The sequence below is a fragment of the Apteryx mantelli genome, chromosome 1 (assembly GCF_036417845.1).
Source record: "Apteryx mantelli isolate bAptMan1 chromosome 1, bAptMan1.hap1, whole genome shotgun sequence".
Taxonomy (NCBI): domain Eukaryota; kingdom Metazoa; phylum Chordata; class Aves; order Apterygiformes; family Apterygidae; genus Apteryx; species Apteryx mantelli.
The window spans coordinates 138,559,897-138,564,698 of record NC_089978.1 but is presented as its reverse complement, the minus strand read 5'-3'; the positions used below and the strand labels follow the sequence as shown (position 1 = coordinate 138,564,698).

Sequence of the window (4,802 nt, the reverse complement as noted above, 5' to 3'; positions counted from 1 at the left end):
AGCATTATCCATAATAATAGCATTAAAACTAAAGTTCATATTCATCTCCATTATTGTTCATTGCCAAAGATTTGCAACAACCACCAGCTATAGAGAAGACCTTCAAGTTAATTCAGGCATTCACACATGACTAACTGCTAGGGAGGAACAAAATCCATTAGCAGATGAGGACAGGGAGGAGGAAAGATACTGTTGAGTTAAAATGAGCAACAGTGAACTCCTTTTCAAAAATGCATCATCAACTCCAGAACACAGACAATAAGCCTGACTTCTCTATAAAGGAAAGAATATCCTGTGAGTATAAACCGTTGGTAAGTGGCAGGAAAGAGAACTCCTTGTGAACGTGTATGAAACATCTGGTGCTGGCGATAGCACACCAAACTTCAACAGACAGGCAGCACATAATGACACCATAGACTTCAGATGGTAGTCTGATGAAATTGCAAAATCAGTAGATGAAAGGGTGTGGGAGATATATTCGGACTGCAGTCCGTCATGTGTTTGTCTAATGAAATTAAAAGCTCAAAAGTTCTTCAGGTTTGCTGGAATTTGGACAGTCTTGCATAGACAGAAAATCAGTTAAAACACACTGAGATTATATCTACAGTTGCTATCACTGTAAACCATTTGGCTGCAAAAAAATCATGCTGATTTACATTTACTGAGTTACCAGTCCCGCTTCTAGAAAAAGTTCCAAGAAATAGAAATGTTCTGAGCTGGGAAGAAATCTAATGCATTGATATGGTTTGGTCTGATCTGTATTTCAGGTATGAGCTGTGAGTTTCACCACATTAGGAGCAGAAGGAATGAACAACAACTGAGGAGAAAAGAAAATACTCAAAAGAGACAATGCCTTCAAAAATAGGTAGGAAATAACATGATTTGGTTTGGAAGCATATTTTCTTTACTTAAATACTTTCCATGTTTTATTTTGGCTGATTAAATTACTGGGGAGAAAAAGGTTGGGGTACTTAAAAGAGATGAGATGATGGGAAATCAACATGAAGAAAAAGACCTTGACAAAGAGGAAGAGACAGAGAGGGGGAGACATGCTGGGGAGAAGAGTTGCAAAAGTAGACTCCTCTTTACTCAGCCAGCATAGTGATGACATCCAACAGGTGGAACAGGAAGCAAGACCAACTTAAAAAACAAGAAATAATAGCAAGACTAATCATGGGAACCATCTGCTAAGAGACCTGGTATAGACTCCAACATCATAAGTATTTAAGTCAAGACTGGATGTTTTTCTGAGAGGTTTGCTTTCAGTCATCTGAAGTTTAGGGGCTTTCTATAGAACAGATACAGCTTGAAAGCCTGAACTATACAGATGACGGCAATGGTACTTTCTGACCTTAAACCATGACCACAGGATTTTTTTTTGCCCCATTGCCAGGAGACACATCCTCATGTGGATCCCTCACTCATGAGGGTGATAGTCATGCCTATCAGAAAAGATTTACTGGCTCCTGAAAGCTCCTTTTGAAATCACTGAATCCTAGAAGGTGCCCCAGAGGAGACCTCATCTGAGAAAAATACTTGGACTCTCTCTATGATTAGCATGAAGCTCTCAGTGGGAACAAGAAGAGGAAGGGTGGGGAGACAGACAGCCAGGAAAGGTACGCAGTCCTTCCAGGCTGTTTTGCAAACATTTAAGAGCACCAAAGACACAGGCAGGAGTTGAGCTGGGATCACAAAGAGTCCTAGGAGAAAAGGTCTGAATGACGCCATGTTGAGGTCTCCGACACCGCTTCCAACCCTTCGCCATGGGGCTGTGATTCTTTCCTTCGAAAGTCAAGCTGGAGAATAATAAGGGAAGGGTTATCATCAGCATATGCCCCTCTCACACATATAGTGTAGTGTGACATTTTTTCAGGCCAGGAGGTTTCATTATGATCATATAAGACTACAGAATCCAGGCAATAATGTTGATACTAAGGCCATAACTTCTGGCTGAGTTAGAACAAATCATTTAGAGAAATCCAGCGGGGCAGGGAAGACCCCCTCAGCCTCTCTCAAGAAGCTGTGCTAACAGTTCGTGCCCCTCCTTGTTAAATATGTGCATCTTATTTTACATGTGTAATATCTGGGGAGCTTTCCAGTGACTGGATTTTGTTATGCTTTGGCCTACGTAATTAAATGGTCCTCTCTCTCTGCAATTATCCCGCTCATGGAAGTGCTCTGAACCGTAATTGAATCACTGCTTCACTTGCAGTGTGCAGTTTGTGTCTTTCATGACCCCAGATTACTTCACAGCACCTGGGATTGTAAGTATTGCACCCAAAGCACCTTATTGCTGGGCTTTTCCCTGCCTGACAGACCTCTAGCTCTCCTGCAGCAGACAGAACAGTGCCACTCGCCAGTCACTGCAGTAGCTTAACGGGGAAAAAAAAAATATGTGTGTGTGTGTGTGTGTGTGTGTGTGTGTGCGCGCGCGCGCGTGCATTTGTGTGTGTGTCCATGGGATCTGCTGGTTAAATGTTTTCCTTTCCCAGGGGATATATTTGACATCAAGATAAAGGGGCAGCATAGAAAACAAACTTACTTTTTGCCCCCCTTCTCCTTGGAGTTTGGTATTGTAAAACAAGCTTCACTAGCTGAGATTCTTTTTGAAAGCTCCTGGTTATCTTAGCAGCTGTAATATAAACTGCAATCTCCTTCAAGTATCTCTCTGTCACAGCTCCCTTCCAAGCAGGGGTGGGGGAACAACATAACACAATATTCACAAGGAACAACATTTTTTGAGAAGTTCAGACATTTTTTTAAGCTGACTAATGTAATAGCATACATTTTCTTCTGGAGCTCTGCAAAACCTGCTGGTTACATATGTGCAAAATGCAATAGAGTCCATCTCTCTGCACTTCATTAGTGGTATCTCTCTTGCCTTTTGTTTCAGTCATTAAGAACCACAGTGAGAAGTAAAATGGGTGATGGCTATGAAGTGTGTGGGTGAAGGGCATAATCGGAGTGCTTCTACATGAGTGTTGTTTGTTTTGATGTTAAGACTGTACAGGGTACCTCCTACTGAACCATGTCCCCTAAGAGCCAGCTCATGCTTGTGCGCTGCAGAGGAAATGGTCCTGTGATTTTGACACCCTACCAGGATGATGCTTGGAAGACAGGCGCCTGTGTATTGGGTGGTCACAAGACTTCCAACTGTTATCTGCTTGTGGTTGTCCAAGGGAGCTTTCATCCTCCCCCAACCTCTGGCCTTTGAAGGCAAGGGACCTGGCAGGGTGGGGAGGCTCAGAGAGGTATTCTGGCTGTCTGACAGGCAGTGGTCTCCACACTCCTGTTCTTTAACCCACCTCATTTTTTTCTCCTTCTCAGTTTTCTATCTTTTATAGGTGTGAAAATGACTGGGGAAGAAAGAAAAGTGGAGATGCCAGGCTGCAGAAAACATTGGCTCCCCCTTCTGAAGCTTATTTGCCACTACAAGCAGTAGCCCAAAACCTCCCCCTTCCCCAGAAGTCCTGGGCCTTCTGTCAAGTCAGGTAAAATGACCTCAGCGATACCACCACAGGAGTCCCACATCCAGGTTGGGCAGAAGGCAGAGGAATAAAGAAGGAACAGGTCATGGAAACCTGTTTCCATTATTGTACTTGCAAATAGTCCTCCAGATTATCCCATTGATTATCATAGCCTACCTGCGCTGTTTCCATCTCTGAGGAGTCGAGTGCTTTTAAACCTTTCAACAACACTCCCTTAACAGAGGGTACTGCCATGGGAAGAGGACCGGCAGTGACCGAGCTCAAGGATTTGTGCATCTCTTGTGCTGTGTTTCTCACCACTTTCAGGCAAGTTCATTCTTGACTTCCTGAGAGCACTAGCTGAAGAAGAGGTGACAGATCTGGAGAACGTCCCTTAATCAAGTTCATCACTAGCCACTCTGTTAAGAGCCACTTATGTCTTACAGTATCTTATTGTGTAACCTGCACTGTAAGACATGGCCTGCAGTGGAAACTCTTTCTCTGGACAACAGATTTATCAGTCTTTGTTATTCCTTCAAAGAAGAAAATAAATGAGTAATACTTTCAAAAACACTGGAGTAGCTCGGAAGCTTGTATTCCATTGTTTTTTATGCTAAGCATTTCTGATGTTTTTTTGAAAACTTGGCCCAAAATCTAATTTCCCAAAATAATTAAAGCAGTTAGGAGCCACAAAATCTAATTGTAAATGGAATTTGGTCTCATAAGTCATTTGCATGCTTTGGAAATCTAAACCTTGATATCAAAGACACAGTGTAACTGGCAGTGTTCATTAGAGTTGTGGGGGCGGGGGGTTTAACCTATTCCACAACTGGACTAGAGGGCTCAAATAACACTGGTTACCACAACTCAGTGGATTAACACATGCCAGCTGAGCCAAGGTAGCTGAGTATGTGTATATGCTTTTACCCCCTGGCCAACATAAGATGAAAAGTGTTTAACTTCTGCCATTTTTGTCTGAGGTTTAATGTAACCTGATTGACCTCTTGTTTGCCACAGACCAAGAGCATGCATGCAGTCAGCACCGTTGAGACAACAGTCATTAAATCACTAAGTTGCCAAGGAAGCAGCTCCAGAGCCAGGGAGGAGATGGAAAGTCCAAGGAAAGGAGACGGCACCAGGGGCTGAAAAAGAAAGCAGAGACCACTCCCAGGGAAAATGTCAGGGAGGGAACATCAATGGTTTCCCTCCGCCTCTGCCTCAGCTACTTTCTGGACATGCTGAGCTGGTGACAGTCTCCAGCCAGCTCCTTCCAGGGATCACAGGCTGGCTGTGAGGGAGGACAACACAGGGGTCCTTCCTTTATGCCATGACTTC

At 43.5% G+C, this 4,802-nt stretch overlaps 1 long non-coding RNA gene across 1 annotated transcript; it reads left to right on the top strand.

The window, feature by feature from the left end:
* The first annotated feature begins 244 nt into the window (after positions 1–244).
* On the top strand, positions 245–3,958 carry LOC136991142 (uncharacterized). Its single transcript, XR_010883177.1, has 3 exons — positions 245–294; positions 768–865; positions 3,328–3,958. It is a non-coding gene; the product is annotated as an uncharacterized lncRNA (long non-coding RNA).
* The last annotated feature ends 844 nt before the right edge of the window (positions 3,959–4,802 follow it).